Source organism: Agelaius tricolor, unplaced genomic scaffold (assembly GCF_023055355.1).
Source record: "Agelaius tricolor isolate 1412-34295 unplaced genomic scaffold, bAgeTri1.0.p SCAF_39, whole genome shotgun sequence".
Taxonomy (NCBI): Eukaryota; Metazoa; Chordata; class Aves; order Passeriformes; family Icteridae; genus Agelaius; species Agelaius tricolor.
In genome coordinates this window covers 4,950,571-4,968,092 of record NW_027269299.1, presented here as the reverse complement: position 1 = coordinate 4,968,092, position 17,522 = coordinate 4,950,571, and positions in this window count along the sequence as shown.

Here is a 17,522-nt window from a genome sequence, read left to right as displayed (position 1 = left end):
GGAGCTAAGAAAGATGCTGCAACTATGGCCACTGGGGACCAAAACTTTACATCATCCCGGCAGTCAGCTGCAAATGCATGAGCCATTCGTCTGCCTCTACGATGGTGACGTCTCATGTTCAGTATCATGGACATGTTAGGTGTAAGTAGAGACAGCTGTCCAAGTGTACATGGTCCCCCGTGCAGCATTGATGGGATACCGGCCCAAGCACAGTCTCCACATATCAGGAAATATCCTGCTGGCAACTGAATAGGGTCATTTGATGAGACTGACACTCTCTTTGTTGTATAATTGCACCAGGCCGATGCATTTCGGTAGACAGCCAGGCTGGAAGTTACAACATTAGAGTGGTTCTTGACTGACAGCAGGCTTCTATGGTTAAAATGAATGCATGCATCTGCCATCACTGACCCTAACAACTCTAACTCTTGGGGCTCCTGTGGAGCTAGAGGAAAGTGGGAAATCCATTGATCCCAATTGTCCACACTCATCCTAGCATTGCTGGCCTTACAAGTTGGTACATGTAAAGGGCACGGCCAGGGATCTGCTGGTAATGCAACCAAACAAGTTGTGAAAGGATTGCCAGGAGAAGACAGTAACAGGCAAATAGTCTCTTGTTTCGTTAAGTTTGCCAGGGTGACCCATATGTTAGTCTTGGGCTGCGGTGGGGCCCATGCCTGCTGGTCTACACTGTCCCCAAAAGAAGCAAAAATTAATAAAGCAACAACATAAAGTTTCCATCTCATCTTGATCTTCCCAGGCACCCTTTTGGGCCACTCGGCCATCATGTCTGTCACAAACTCTTAAGAATGTCTCTTTCTCCTCAGCTTCAGCTTCTTTAAGTCCTTCAGACAATCCTCTCACACTTGGTTGGGATCCTGACCTCCCAAAATAGGACCTATCACGTTTGACTGTGCTAGAGGAATATTTCTACCACACAAGTGGAAAAAATATACTGTAGCTAAAATACCACTTTTAAAATGAACAAATAGTTTAGATGCCTGATCTGTGTGAAGCCTTTGTTTCAGTGAAGTCTGATGTATCAACAAAGTCCTTCAGCATCTTGGTTAGACACAGGAAACAGAGAAAAATGACTCAGAACTAACTCACCTATAAAATATTAAGAAATACAAATCAGATAACGTGTTTTAGATCAGATGTTTGAGACAAATAAGCAGTGTAGAATAACTCATGTGCTTGTGAATCTCATTATGCAAAGCCAGTGAAGAACTTAACACATGAGGGACAAGCTACAGCTCACACTGGTTATTTTCAGAGGGAAAAAAATATAAGAAGTGATGGAGAAGTTACAAGTTGAGTCAGGTGCTTAGAGTATTGTGGGTTTGCTTTAAATTGAACAGGTACAAGAAATATGTTTCTGAGTGCAAAGGGACGTTAATGCTGTGGTATGATTTTTAAACCCATATTCTCTTTCAGATTAAAATGTAAATTAAATGAGAGAATATTTTAAATGACATATTGTGTTCTCACTTGGACAAAGAAAAAGGATAGCAATTAAGTACAAAATACTCTTTGTTCGATGTTACAGGAAAAGCTAAGCAACAGTTTTCCTGTAGACTGAAATCATTATTCAAACAATAGAATGAATATTTTCTAGGCCTCAAATATCAGTGTTTATGTTTTATGTTTTAAAAGTCAATTGATGCTTGAACAGTAGGGATGAATATATTCTTTTTGGTAATTATTTATCAGAATTGTCCACAATAATAATAATAATAATAATAATAATAATAATAATAATAATAATAACAATAGTATTAATATTATGGTTGGAAGTCTATTATATATTTTAGTATCTGTTTTGAGTGGGAGTTTTGTTGTTTTTGTGCAAACTAACATTCAGGTTAAATTATAATTCTAAATGTTACATGACATCCAGTCCAGTTTTCTAAACATATAAATATGTACAATGAGTAACAGTTGTTTGGATTTTCTTCCTGCATCTGTGTAAGCAGTTATAGCATCCGATAAGGGCTTTAGTGATCTTTTTGGGCATTGAATCCAACCCCACTGTCTTATCACGACCTTTTTTGAGCAAATCAGCTAAAATTTCAATTTTCTGAAGAAGGGTTTTATGTTGTTGAAGTGGAGGAGATATCCATTCCAAGGCCCATGACTCCCCCGTTTTTCTGTTATGCTGAGTAAGTGCACCCAGTAAAAATTTTGGTCCACACCAAACTGTCAGCTGTACAGTGATATCAAGATCACGTCTCTGAACACTGCCTTGTGTGACACAGTCCAGTATCTGCTGCAGTGTCTCACCCTGTTCAGGGGTTATACGAACAGGCTGTGCCGGATCAGTTCCCTTTAACAAAGGTCAAAGTTCATATAACAGTTCATTGTTCGATTCGCATAGGTGGAAAAAGAGTATACAGCATAATAGAACTCTCCCCTATATAGCTAGCGTCCATTATTCCAGATAAAACAAACAATCCCATCATTGTAGCTGAGGAACATCCTAAAAGCAAAGCTCCCATAGGTAATCCATCAATAATGAGTGGTCCCTTCACTCCAGTTGGAACCTTTTCTGGGTGAATAGTCATCACGGTCACTGGCCGCTGCTGCTGCCAGGTCCACTCCGAGGCTCCCGGTGGCGGCGGGCCGGAGGCAAGTTGAGCTGAAGCGGTGACAGCTTTTACTGGTGTCCGGGCACAGGGAGCTGGTGGCCGGGAAGCGGAACTGCGCCGGGCAGCCGCGGGGTGGGCGGACCTCCCGGAGCTCGCTGCTCCACGGGGGATGGGAGGCCCGTCCTGCCGCCCCCTCGGCTCGGGGGTCGGGGCGGCTGCGGAGCGGAGTGGGAGCGGGAGGCGGCCAGGCTGCAGCTGTTAAGTTGCCCAGGGCCGGGGCCGGCACGAGCCTCTCCGGCGGGGCGGCTGCGGGCGGCACGGCTGGAGTACGCATGGGGGGGGCCGCTGCCCGCTGCAGGAGCTGATAGCTGCGGGGAGCTGCTGTCTGGAGCGGGAACTCGTGTCGGCAGGGAGCCACCGCTTAACTTAGATGCCGGTGCCGGCAGGGGACCGCCGTATGGGGCAGGAACCGAAGTCGGCGAGGGAGTGCCACTTAAAACAGGCGCTGATGTCGGCGGGGCCGTGTTGCTTAGAGCAGGCGCCGATGGGGGTAGGGAACTGCTGTTCAGAGCAGGAGCTAGTGTCGGCGGGGACCCAAACCAGTCTCTGTAACTCCTGTTTCTTTCACAGGCTACGCTAGCCTGCTGGGCAGCTCTTTCCTCTGCCTGGTATGTCAAGAATCCAGCATGCACGACCCGCCATAAATTTCCCAACTTTCTCGTGGCTTTATCAGCAGCTATGACTGCCTGCCACAGCTAATCCCCAAATATACGGCACTCTGATAACCTGTGCACTGTGCAAGGAGTCTGAAAAAGTCTTTGAGCATACCCATGAGCTCACAACCCATGAAGCTCTTTCTACAAATGTATACTCGTAACTGTATGCTTTTATAAAAAGCTAGGAAATAAATTATATGCTGCTTGCCTGTCTTTATCCGTGTTGAACGATAATAGCGCGCTTCTTGCAGCCCTTTTCCAGCTTCGGCAGCACGTGTCAGCCGGGCTCTGCTATGAGGTCACCCGGGGCTCCTGCACCTTCCCTTTTTCAGCGGTGCTTATTGCCGTCCTCGGCTGCGATAGGACCTGAACTCCACTCACGCTGCCGACCGTGGCTAGTCCGGACGTCCGGGGTCACCATTTGTCGTGAACGGCGGGAGAAATGCGACACACCATATGCGATGAATAGCAAATCCCGAAGTTTATTGAAAGCTCACCCATATTTATATTGGTGTTAATGAAGCTTATACATATTGCAAAAGCTGAGCTCATTATTGGTTAAAGCACACTTAGATCAACTACACCTACTTCTATCTTCTAACAATTATTTTGCTTCTATGTTTGTATTCTTCTAACTTTTCTACCTAAGATAACTACATTTTCTGGCAAGCAATTTTCTCCCCCATCTTCCCGTTTCAGGGAAGGTCACTGTGACCTTTGTCAGTAATTGGGCACTGGTTGCTCAGTTCCCAGCTTGTTTCCCCTATCCTTATCCATTGGTATCACATCGAAGTGTCCTTTCTCAGCTAACCAATTATCCAAAAAGCTCTCTACACCTCACCTTGTTGGATTTGGGCCCTGGATCCAGCCTGTCCAGGGCCCTGTGCAGAGCCCTCCTACCCTCCAGCAGATCCACACTCCCAGGGAGCTTGGTGTCACCACGGTTCCAGGAAGCCCCAGAGTCTCCCAATGGTCTCTATGACACCATGAGGCCTCCCAGTGTAACAATGTCCCTTTGATTCTATGGGATCCCTTGGTGTCACAAAGTCCCTTGGATCCTTGGGCCCTGCAATGTCACAATGGATCCTTGGTTCCATGAGGTCTGGCAGTGCAGCAATGCTCTCCTTGGTTCCACAGTGTCACAATGGCCTCTTGGTCTCAAGGGCCACCATGGTGTCAAACATGTTTCCTTCATTCCAGGAGTCCCTGAGGAGCAGCTCTGGCCCCTTGGTTCCATGGGGCCCTGCAGTGTCACAATGGCCCCATCGTGACACCAGGTCCTGCTCTGTCTCACTGCTCTGCATGGTTCCACAAGGCCCTGCAGGGTCACAGTGGCCTCTGTGGTTCCAGCAGGACCCAGACTGTCACCATGGACTCCTTGCTTCCATCCAGCCCCACAGTGTCACCATGGCCCCTTAGCTCTGTGCTGCCATGTCGTACACAGTGTCACCATGGTCGTCTTGGTGCCACCAGGCCCTGCAGTGTCACAATGGCTCCTTGCTTCCCCAGGGTCCTGCAGTGTCACAATCATCTGAGAATCAACCAGGCTGGAAAAGACCTTGGAGAGCATCAAGTCAAACCTGGGACCCAACACCACCTTGTCACCCAGACCATGGCACTGAGTGCCACATCCAGTCTTTCTTTAAACACTTCCAGGGATGGTGACTCACCCACCTTCCTGGGCAGCCCATTCCAATGCCCAATCACCCTTTGTTTTAAGAATATTCCCTATTGTCCAGCCTAAACTTCCCCTGGTGCAGCTGAAGGCTGTGTCCTCTTGTCCTGTCAGTGTTCCCTGGGAAAAGAGCCTGACCCCCACCTGGCTGCGCCCTCCTGTAAGTTGTAGAGAGTGATGAGGTCTCCCCTGAGCCTCCTCTTCTCCAGGATAAACAACCCCAGCTCCCTCAGCTGCTCCTCACAGGACTTGTGTTCCAGACCCCTCCCCAGCCTTGTTGCCCTTCTCTGGACACACTCCATCCCCTCCAAGTCCTTCCTAAATTGGGGGCCCAGAACTGGACACAGCCCTCGAGGTGCTGCCCAACCAGTTCTGAGCACAGGGGAAGAATCACTGCCCTGCTCCTGCTGGCCACACCATTCCTGATCCATAGGAGTGCCAGGGGTTGGACGAGGGAAATGGTGGGGGGGCATAGGGACAGAGTCTGATTGATTGTCAGCCATTAAGGGTCTTGATTTTCCTATCTATTCAAACTGCACAAGGAAGTACCTGGATTCAATGCCAAGTGGAGATTGCACATATTAATATATCAACAGGAAAAGAAAACCTAAATAGGACCTAAAAATTCTTTTCTTGGTGTCTTTTTAAATAGAATTTATTCAGTTTGAATACACTACTGAAATCTGTCAAATTAACCACAAAGGATTTGAAAATTAAAATCAAATGATTCCCAGAGTCTTGGCTTGTTAAGGGCCTGGGACACTGAATTCCTGCACTGAAGAGCTGAAGGCTGAACAAGCCTCTGGAGCAGGAAAATTCAGCAGCGGTCTCCAAGTTGCTGAGGATGTCAGCAGCCCCCAGTGAGGCCATCCCTGCCCAGAGACTTTGGGGGAATAGGCAGATGTCATGGTTTAGGGCAAATTTGGAGGAGAATTTCCAAATTAGGGCCCCTCCAGTAAGCAAACCCACACGGCCCCTCCCCCCAACCGGTTCGGGAAGGATTCCTCGGAGAGGAGTGGAAAGAACCTGTTTATTTAATAGGCACAGCACCCCCCAGCACACAAAATGAACAATTCTGGATGACACCGTTCTGAAAAAAGATGAAAAATTCTGAAAGTCTCTCTTGGGGGGTGGTCACTTGTCACAGACATCTTTCATGAAAAATCCTTTCTTAGGATTTTTCCTTGTGAGAAGCTGCAGTTTCGGCAACCAAAGTAAACAATGGTTATCTGCTGCTGTGGAATGCAACAGGTAGACCCATGATTGGTCTCCTGTGGGTGTTTGGATTTCTTGACCACTCATGGCAGAGCTGGCTCTTGCTCTCTGTCTGAGACACAGATCTTTGTTATTCATTCTTGTCTATTCTTAGCTTAGCTAGCTTCTGAACAAACCTTTTCCTTTTCTATTTCTTTTGAGTATAGTCTAATGTAACATATATCATAAAATAATAAATCAAGCCTTCTGATCATGGAGTCAACATTCTCGTCTCTTCTTCATCCTGAAAACCCTTGTGACCACGGTCACAATTGGTGACCCCCGACTGAGGAGGACAATCATCACTTGGTGAGACCACCAGAGGAGCATTGCTGCACTGGGTAATCCCCGAATGTGTGGCATTGATGGTTGCTTCACAAGTGACCACAGAAGTGGATTCTAGCCAGGAGCTGAAGAACTGAAGATCCGAATTTGGACAGAGTTCACAGCAAGGCTGACCACAAAGAGAACCTTCTGAAAAGCCTCCAGGAAGATGTTCAGAAAGCTCAGCAGCACCGTGCAGATAGCCAGAGAGTCCTGGACACTGTCACAAGGTACTGTTGGTTTTTCCCCTCCTAAAGATGAGGCCATTCGCAGTTTGTGGCTGCTCATCTGGAGGACTTCTCCCCTAGAGGATGAGGTTCCATTCTCCCCTTCAGAGGAGAAACTTATTGCCCTCTGGCAAAAATGGGGTGAAGAGGACGGAATTCTCCTGTTGGAGACAGATTTCTATGAGTTTTTTCGATGGGCAAAGGTCTTTGGGTTTTTTACAAATGTGCTATATGCCCTCGATATGTTCATCTGGGAGTGTATGAACTCCATTTTCCAATTCTTTTTGGGCCATGGGTTTGGATACCCCTCAATTTATCCAACCTTTTTGTTGCTCTTTCTAGTCTTGAAACGGAGAGCAGCTGTTTTTCCCTGGATTGCTAACTGCAAGGGGAAAGCCCCATTCCCCTCAATTCCGGGGGAAGACCCTTTGGAGGGGGACGCTCTGCTGCTTTCCAGCCCCCCTGAACCACAGCGGGGGGCAAAGTTTCGCCCACAGCCGAAGTTTTTTTTACTGCGTCTTCGGAGCATGCTCAGATGGAGCCGTTTTTTCCCCCCTCCCGTTGCTCTCAGGGGGGATAGGAGTGGGTGGCGCCACCCCGGCCAGCGCCGCGAGCGCCACCCCGCCCAGCGCCGCGAGCACCGCCTCAACCCGCCCCAAGGGTGCGGGTGCTTCCCCGCGCAGCCCGTCCTGCGGCTGCCCCTGCCGGGGAGCCTGTGGGCGCTCCGGCCGCGGTTCTGCCGGCTTCCCTGCCTGCATCTGAGGCCTCAGAGACACCGCTTCCCGCGGCAGCGCCGATGTTGCTGGGCAACAGTGATCCACCGCTCCCCCCGGCCGTCCCGCTGCCTTCTGCGACTGCGCCTCTGCGGCCGATGTCCGGCGCAGAAGAAGCTGCCGACCCCGTGCTGCCCCCGCCGCCCCCGCCGCCTCCCCAGGCGGCCCCGCTTCCCGCCCCTGTGGGGACTCCGTCCTCTGTGTCTGCGTCAGAGGCTGCCCTGGAGCCGGCGTCAGCTGCAGCGGCGCCTCCTGCACCCAGCGTGACTTTCTCCCCGAGTTTTTCGGGTTGTCCCGGGGCTGCCTCTACGGGGGGAGCTGGGACAGGGGAAGAGGGCATCAGCCTGTCCTTCCGTGGAGGAGGCATGGCCCGACAGCTGGCTGTGGGCGCAGCCCGGCTGCCTGTTTTCAAGATCAGCATTTTTGGCGGGTTGGGGGGTGTTTGGTCCAGGGTTTCCCCCTGGGGGATGCGAATCTCTCTGCCGCCCCTCGCACGCCCCAGCGGCGAGGGGGAGGTGGGTCCCGAAAGTTCTGCCCCTGGTCCCCAGCCCAGAGGGGGTGGAGGTGGTGCCGTGAGGCAGATGGGAGGAACACCTGTTGCATTTGCATCGCAGAGGCAGAGGGCACAGCAGGAAGCGAGCATCGCTTGTCTGATGTGGGGAAAGGACATCCCCAGACCCGAGACGAAGATTCTCGGGACAGCTTCTGTCTTCCCATTGCCGGCATGCCTTGGTGATTTTGGGGAAAGGAAGCGTTTGGTCACCCTTCTGCCATTGTACTGGCAGCAGGGTGCGGGTCTGTGCCAATGCAGAGCCTGCCTCGGGGGCTGGGCCTGGGCTGTCTGCCTTGGTTGCTTGGGCCAGGGCCACCTCCCGGCCTCCTGTTGGGTTTGGGGGCTTTGCTTCCCCCTTCTGGTCCTAGGCCACCTTTCAGTGGGCCAGGTCTGGGGTTCCTGATCCTTCCACATGGGCCAGGGCCCCCAAGGGCCTCTCTCTGGCTCCTCTGCTGCTGCTGCTCTTTCCGACAAGACAAAAAAAAAAAAAAAAAAAAAAAAAAAAAAAAAATTGAATAAAAAAGGGTGAAAAGAGCTGGCAGCAGCTCAGAGGCATTGAGGAGCCAGGGATTGGTTTCAGCCCAAGTTGTTCAATAAAGGGCTGTGGCAAGACATTTCAGAAATTTTCTCAAAATTGTTTGAAGACTGTCAATGGACTTTTGATAACTATTGATGGACTTTTCTGGAGCAAGCCTGTTTCGGGACCAAAAGAAACTTTCAGATATGGCAAAGAGGAACATCTTCAAGCCATGGACTTTTCCTGAAACTCAGCTGCTGGACTTGAATTTTCTTTGCATTGTTTTTGCATTTTCTTATATTATAAAATTGTTTTAGTGATATGATAGAATTTATATTCTAGGGATGAAGAAATTCCCAGTGCATTCCACAGGTGCACTTGAGTGGAGTTTGATTGGCAACAGATAACCTGTCAAGTGTTTGTCTTTTTCTTCGGCATGAGTACAGCAGAGAAAATTACAAACACTTTTTCCTTTTAATTTAACTAAAAAAAAAAAGGTGACATGTCGCGGACATCTTTCATGAAAAATCCTTTCTTAGGATTTTTCCTTGTGAGAAGCTGCAGTTTCAGTAACCAAAGTAAACAATGGTTATCTGCTGCTGTGGAATGCAACAGGTAGACCCGTGATTGGTCTCCTGTGGGTGTTTGGATTTCTTGACCACTCATGGCAGAGCTGGCTCTTGCTCTGTCTGAGACACAGATTCTTGTTATTCATTCTTGTCTATTCTTAGCTTAGCTAGCTGCTGAAGAAACTTTTCCTTTCTATTGCTTTTTAGTATAGTCTAATGTAACATATATCATAAAATAATAAATCAAGACTTCTGATCATGGAGTCAACATTCTTGTCTCTTCTTCATCCTGAAAACCCTTGTGACCACAGTCACAAGGTACCAAAATGATGTCACTTGGAGCAGGCAGGGCTGGGAATTGCTGCCATGGGCTTTGACAGATCTGTTGGCACAAGAGCCCATTTGCTGCAGCCAGCCCTGGAAGCAGGGCCTGGAGAGAGCTGGTCAAGGGCAATGTCTCGGCCTGATTTTACAGCATGTTTGACAGAGCTTTCCCTTCTCTTTGCAGCCCTGTGGGTGGTGTCCTGGGTGAGACCATCCTGCCACACGCTGCCTGCCTGGTGGCACCAGGGTGGCTTTGCATGAGGCCTCTGGGCCTGCAAGGGCCCTGTGTCCTCAGCCAGAGCTGGGACAGGTTAGAGGGAATTTAATGAGTTATTCAGCAGCATCAAAGGCCCTGTGAGAAGTAATTAGTGCTGTGAGGTGAAAGCAGAAGGTTTAATGCTTCTTGGCAGAGGATCAGGTGCTGCTGCAGAAACGCCCACCCAAAGTGTGGCAGCCCAAGGCATCGGGGAGCGGGATGAGGTCTCACCCGGCTTCTTGTCCAAAATCAGCCCAAAACACGTTCCCTCCTAATGCAAATAACTTCTTGATGGTGCCTTCTTCCAGAAACAGGGCAAAAATTGGGAGAGGGGGAACACCAGCCCTGAAATGCTGAGGAAAAAGAGCTCTGTTCCACAGGGATGCCGTGGAGGGGACTGGAGGCAGCGTGTGCCAACTGGCGAGTCCCTTCTGCAACTGCTGACGTGCTCCTGATTTTATTGAATTAATTAGCAGCGGGGGAAGAATGGGTAATCAGGGTTGTACTGCTGCAGTAACAGGAAACAAGACGTTCTCTGCGCGCTGGAGCTGCTCTCAGGCACTTGTGGCTGTGCTGGCCAAGGTAACAGGGCAGTGACTCAGAGGAGGAGCAGGAGCAGCTGCTGGCACCCTGCCAGCCCAGCACTCGGATTTTGCTGCTCCCAAGCATGGACCTCACATCCCTGCAGCAGCTTCCCATCCAGGAATGGTGTGGAAAAGTGTGCTGAGCCCCCGGGATGTGATGACATCAATTTTCCACATCAGCCCTTTCTTGCTGTGTTGTTTCCTCCCCTAGTGCAATGATGTGCTGGGATCCCTTTTAGTGGGGCTTGTTACTAAGAAAAAAATTAAGGGTTTTTCTGCTTTTTGGCCCTGATTTTGTGGCACTAAAGCCTGTGCTTTATTGAAAAATGTGGTCAGTCCTGCCACTTTCTCAGGAGCTGCTCAGATATCTGAAGTTAAGCAGGTTGATATTTCCCAGGTACCTTCAGCTGGAATTGCAATGTAAAATACTTTCTTCCTTTTCAGTCTCAGAGAAATAGAGAAATTATCTGTTATTTGATTTCTGGTACCTACTTAGCTTGGTTAATTCCTGCTAGTCCCCTTTATGTTCCCTTGAATACTATAAAGAGGCTATTGTTAAATACTTGACAGAATCAGGAAAAAGTTTGGGGATATTTGAAAACCATCGTGTATTGCTGCCCTCCCTTAATTAGGGAAGGTTCCTTCCTTTTTTTTTTTTTTATTTTTTGGGATTATCTTTTTCCTGGGTTTTTTGTTTTTTTGGTTTTTTTTGTTTTTTTTGTTTTTTTTGCTAACTTGCTGCTATTATCTCACTGCCAAGCTCACAAAGGAACCCCAAGAAATCAGCCAGCCAAAAAAATAAGGAATCTGATATTGTAGAGCACAAAGGGTTAGTAAATACAGAGAGCTTGAAAAAAAAGGGTTTAAAAAAAGGGTTGCAAAATGGTGGGAAGCTGCTAAGGTTAAAAGAAAGGGGATTTAGGATAGGATTTGTGAAAAACGCATGTATTTTATGATTGGTTTTTCGCAAATATTAAAATGAATATTATATGTGTTGTGTTAGAAAGTAATGCTGTATTAGTTTTCTTAAGTACTGTATTAAATATAGTTTTAAGTTATAAAAAAATTGTTAAAATAGAAACGATGCTATGTAGGATACTTTTTTTAAAAAGAAAGGACTCGCAGCGAGATAGCAGCCACAGGGCACCTGAATCTTTCAGAGAATAAGAATTTATGGCCCTCTTATCAGAAGAAACCAACTTCTTCCCGCCTTGAAGGCGCTATTAGGATTTGGAGGAAGAAGTTGACGATGACCAGACAGAATCCTGTATTTGAATGGAATTTATGCATCATGTATGAAGTGTATGAATATGCAACAGGTTATGGTTTTTAAGGGTTAATCCTTTGTTAATGGGTATCCTTTTTCAGGCTCGTGCTGCCCAGAAAAGGTACCTGGACATCTGTAACTCTTTGTATTTATTGTTTCATATTGTCGTAATTCAATTTGTCCAAATTATTATTACTCTAATTGTATTACTATTTTTATAACCATTTTATTACTATTAAACTTTTAAAATTTTGGAAACAAGTGATTGGCGTTTTTAACATATTGTGTTCTTATATGTTTTAGTTGCATTAAGCTGTACTTAGGTTTGCTGCAGGTCCTCCCTGTTACAGTGGTTCTGCCCCCATTGCCTCCTCCCTCCTTTTTAATGTCAATCTCACTGCCTCCTTCCCTGGTTCCCTGAAAACTGCCTTGTCATCCCCTCAACCCCTCCCCTGTGTCCTGCCTGTCACTCCACAGCCCATCGCTTCCCTCCAGAAACTTCTTCCAAGGGTGTCGAGTGATAGGCTCAGGCACCGGGGCCCCTCCCCTGGTTTACCCCCATTGGTTCCCCTACATGTCTGTTTCCCTGCTCCCCACGCCCTCCTGGAATTCCATTGGCAGATGGGCCATCCCCTCCCCTGTTCACCTCCCCTTTATAACACCTTGCACAGCCCAGTTCTCTGTCTCCAGTTCTCTGGCTCCCCTGGGTTGTAGATCTCCTTGGAGCTGTCTAATAAAGCTGGAGTTTGCCCCCAGCTGGAGTCCCCTCTCCTTCTCCTACCAGCGTGGCTTCGGTGTCTCGTCCGCAGCAGGCGAAAGCCTCAGCCGCTCTCGCGGCCTCCCGAGGAGCGGGAGAGTGTCCCCGCCGCTCGCTGTGCCAGGGCAAGCCGGGGACTGCGAGCGCCCCCTCGGAGGGGCACAGCCACAGCTGCTGCTCCAGCCGGGCTTTCTGTGCAGATACTTGATAACCACTCAGTCCAGGAACATTCAAAAGGTTCACTGCCCGCTCAAAACATTCTTTAGTAGTGTCAGTAGCAATTAACAAACCATCTGCATGCTGTAGGAGTGTTCCTTCCCCAGGCAGTGATTGCCATAGCTCTAATTCTTCAGCCAACTGATTCCCAAAAACTGGGAATGTTTGTGAACCCTTGAGGTAGTCCTGCCCAGCTAAGTCGGTTTTTCCTGCCTGTGCTAGGGTTCTCCCATTTGAAAGCAAATATATTTTGACTTTCTTCTGCAAGTGGGAGGCAGAAGAAAGCATCTTTCACATCTATCACTGGAAACCAAAGAAAATCACCTCGAAGTTTAGCTAGTAAGGTAGTCAGGCATAAATCATTAATTGCCTGTAAATCTGGCACTAGTTTCTAAGTTCCATTAGGTTTCTTTATTGCCAATCTAGGAGTATTACATTTGGACTCCCATTCTTCCAATAATCCTAATGTCAGGAATTTAGTGATTGTTGCCTGTATTCCTTTCCTATCTTCTAATCTTAAAGGCTATTGCTTTCTGACTGCTGGCCTAACTCTTGTCTGTAGCTCCATTTTTACAGGGTCTGCTCATTTTGATTTTCCTGGCCTATCGGTATCCACTACTCTTGGGTACACCTGATTCAATACTTACTCTAAAGAGTTCTTATTGTTTGTTGGTCTTGTGTCAATTGTCAGTCCTAATGCTAAAACCAATTTGTCTCTTCAGGTACCTTAAATTTCATTTTTCTTTTTTTAAGCTGAACTGTCGCTTCTAAATTTTCCAGCAAATCCCTGGCTAGGGCAGATTTGGGTGAGTTTGGTGAATCAGGAAACTGATGTATTCCCATTTTCTTCTCAATTTTACATTTAAGCAGTTTCAGGAAGAATGCATTGTTCTGGCTGGCCAGTGGCTCTTCTTGCTTGAAGACAGTTTTCACTTTTGGGTATCAATGCTTGATTCAAGAGTGAAAATGTGTCTCCAGTATTTTCTAAAAATTCAACTTCTTTCTCATTCTTCAGCTGCATTTTAACCAGTGGGCCTGCTAGGGTAAGATCTGCCAGTCTTGGTCATTTCTTATCATCTAGAGTGGCTACAAGAGTTTTGTGTACTGTGTCTGCTAACTCTGGGCACTGGCATTTCCAGTGTCCTTTCTTACAATATGCACATTGATTTGGCCCCAGCTTGGCCTGTGGCTGGTTTGAACCTCCTCTGCCTCTGGTATTTTGGCCCCTGCCTTTGCTTCATCCATGCCCACGTCCTCTCCCTGGAGCTGATCCAGAGCTGCCACTGTGGCTGCAGGGAGTTCTTTTTCTTTTTCTCTGTCTTTATTATCATACACCTTCTATGCTTTTTCATTAATGCCTTTAAGTCTCTCTTTACAGGCTCTTTCAGCTTCTCAAGTTCCTGCCTGGCATCTGGGCTAGATTGCCCAAACAACAGGGAAAGGAACTGCTGCTTTCCCATATCCGACCAGGGATCCAGGACTGTGCGTTTCCATGCAGCTGCTCAGAGCCTGTTCACAAAGTCAGTGGGTGACTCGTGCTGTCCCTGCGTAACATTATATATTACTGACCAATTTATTGCTTCTGGAATGGCATTTTTTAATTCAAATTTGACTAGTTCCTGGTATCTGGCTACCATTGCACAGCTGCCTGCATCATTTGGGTCCCACAAAGGGTTTACAGTAGGAAACAGCTGGTCCACTGTACCTTGTCAGGCTCCACTAGCAATTTGTCCCTGCACATGGGCTCTGGCTGCCTTTATCACCAACTCTTTTGCTGGTTTTCTTAGCTCTGTCAGCATGAAATCAGTATCACCTCAGTCTGGGTCTCGATTCTTGACTATGAACTCAAATCTTTTTGCTACTTTGCTGGGGTTTTCTCTAGAAATTTTAACTTTTTCCTGCCAATGATTCAGGTCACTAGTAGAAAAGCAGAAGTTCACCCACATGGCTTCTCCTTGGGGACCCATGCTTGCCTTAAGGGGTAACTAAAGGCAGAGTTTCCTTGGTTTTATTCCTTGTATGTGTTGTCACTGGGGTCTCTGAAATTGTCCCCTCCCCAGGATTATTCATCTCATCCTCACTGCCATTTGGGTTTCATTCAGGGTGCGGAGTGGTTGGGTGAGGGGGAGTGTACCCAAGCTGGCCTGGGGTAACTCGGCTGTAAGGCTTGGACACCTAGAACACAATCTTCCTCATGCTTTTTAGCCAATTTCAAACATCTCTGCCCTATGCTACATGCTGAACAGCATCTCTTTATTTTCTGCCTGTTACTTCTTTCCAAAGTTAGGACTAAAGGGTCCTGTGGGGCCAAATCAAAGCCACATTCTTTCTGCCACTCAGGTTTATTCTCCAGGGCAAAAAACACGTCTGCATATATCACATGATCTCATTTTTCTTCTTTTCATAAAAATAACATCAACTGTCACAATGTATGATAATTTAAAGTTCCATTAGGGGGTCACTTTTCACCACTTTCTAACTGATACCAAGGCTACTACCATTGGGTAGAGTATTTAATCAGATTACCTTTCTTTGAAAAATTACCCTCCAGGATTCCTCCCAAATCTTTCTCATGTGCTAAAATACATTCTAGTGGACTCTTTTTAATAACATTTTTACTTCTTGTGTTATTCATTCTTAATGCTATCTTAATTTCCAAACTTACCAGTATGTATTACTACTACTTCTCTTTTCCTTCTCTTTATGCCCTGTATACTGCACTTAAGACACACTGGGTGTCTCTGAGTCACCCAGCACCAATATTCTTTTTTATAGTCCTAACAAGCAATGAAAACAAAAGGATTACACATTCTACACAATCTACAAGGAACTGGGCTATGATTGGACATAAAACAAGTTTCTTAAAACACTGCCTAAAGTAAAACTCAGGAGTATATACATACTCATGTAAACCTAGAGTTCACAACCCTTGACTTTTGATGTAGTGTCTAAAAGCTTGAGTGACTGCTCGATGTTGTTCAAAGACTTCTCAACCTCAGACGGGCTTGGTGCTGTGCCCATTTCCCTGGGGTGTTGCAGTTTGTGTTTATTTATCAGTTATCTTATAATAGTTTGTTTTCATGTACCCCCTGTTTTTCCCAAGTTGGTTTACCCCTAGGTTTTGCCCTCCCTCAAAGCTGTCCCTCATGGCATTCCCCACTCTTTGTTCCAGCTCTTCCCTGCCTGTCAAGGTAACCCAGCTCTTTATTCCTGAACCTTCCCTGTCAGTTTTGTCTTGGACCAATTCCTGACTGCACCATCCCTTTGGAATTTCCCTATTGCAGGAAAACCCACTGACCCATGGCACCTACCCTCTCCTCCCATCTGTCCTAATTAGTCCCAAGCCCCTGATGTAATCCCCTCGCTCCTGCCCTGCAGATTCCTTCTTGTTCAGTCGTTTGTATCCACCCCCTGAGTTGTACCCCTATAAAATCCCGTGTACAGAAGTGCATGTGGCTCTTTGCTTCTGAATCCTTCCCTTGGGATAAACCTTTGCCTGTGGAACCTCACAATGGAGGAGCCTCCTCCTTCTCTTTAGCCTGCTCCATGCCGCAGTTATCAGATCCTGAGCCACTGAGCAGTGGCTCATCAGGTTCAGCTGCAGGCAGAGCCCACACCTTGGCCGTTCCCCACTCCTGGCACAGCGCCGGAGTTTTCCCCAGAGCCGGCCCGGGCTCCGCTGGGCTGCGTCAATGGGGAACCTGTGCCAGTGCCCGACCGTGCTCTGGGTGAAAAACCTTTTCCTGATATGGAAATGAAACTTGCCCTGTCCCAGCTCCCTGCCCTTTTCTCGAGTGCTGTCACTGCTCCCAACAGTGACGAGAGCTGCAGCAGCCCCTCTGATTCCCCTCAGGAGGATGTTGGAGACCACAATGATGCCCTTTACTCTCCTCCAGGCTGAACAGACTAGAGTGGCCCAAGCTGCACCTAGGGCTGCCCCTCCAGACCACACTCCATCCTTGCAGTCCTCCTTTGCATTCTGGATAATAGCTTACTATCTTTTTATATTGTGGTGCCCAAAACTGCCCCTGTCTGCTTACAGCACTTCTCCTGGCTGCTGCTTCAGGGTGCGGGCACCGTAATCAGAGACACTGAACAGCTTCTCCTCCCAGAGTTATCCTCTGTACTTCCACGTTCCTCTGCCTTCATGTTCACTGGGGAACCTCCCTATTTGTGGCCACCCATTGCTGTGCTCAGCAGGGACACAGTTTTGTTTGGACATGAGCTGCCACAGCCAGACAGGCAGCAACTGAAGCTGAGAATATCAGAGATTGGGCAGATTCTATTTTTTCCAGAATGCAGGAAAGAGAGTGAGAAAAGCACAAGGAAACATGACAGTGTTACTTTGCAATCTAATTGCCCTGGGAAACTCAGAAAGGGATGGTGTTGTGGTGCTAATGCCAATGCCTTCCAAGAAAAAAATACATTTCAGGAAGGAGCAACATCATCTGGCAGAGACCAAGTGTTGCCAGCAGTTTCTCCAGGTGCTCTGCCCATCAGCCCCTGCAGGAAGGAGCACAGGCCCCGATGCAGGTGGGCTTTGGCTCCCTGTGGCACAGAAGCCCCCCGGGGGCACAGGTCTCTGGGGCAGGAGACGGGCACCAGCGCTGCCAGGGCTCGGGGGGTGGCAGCTCTGCTTGGGCGGGGACTCTGCCACAGCTGCTGCTGTCAGCGTTGCCCGGGCCCCAGGGCTCAGAGCAGCATTCGTGCCTGGGCCCACACGTTCCTTGTGCGTGTCACACCCGTGGGTTTAGGATGGCCACGGGCCGGGACGTGTTCCAAGGAGGCCATGCCAGCTTCCCTGGAAGGCCCCGGGCCCTTCCTGGCGCGGCTGCGTCGGCAGCCCTGGGGGCTCCTTCTGCTGCCCTGAGCCCGCAGAGCAGGGCAGCGTTTGCTGATGCTCTGAGCCCTTCCTAAAGATC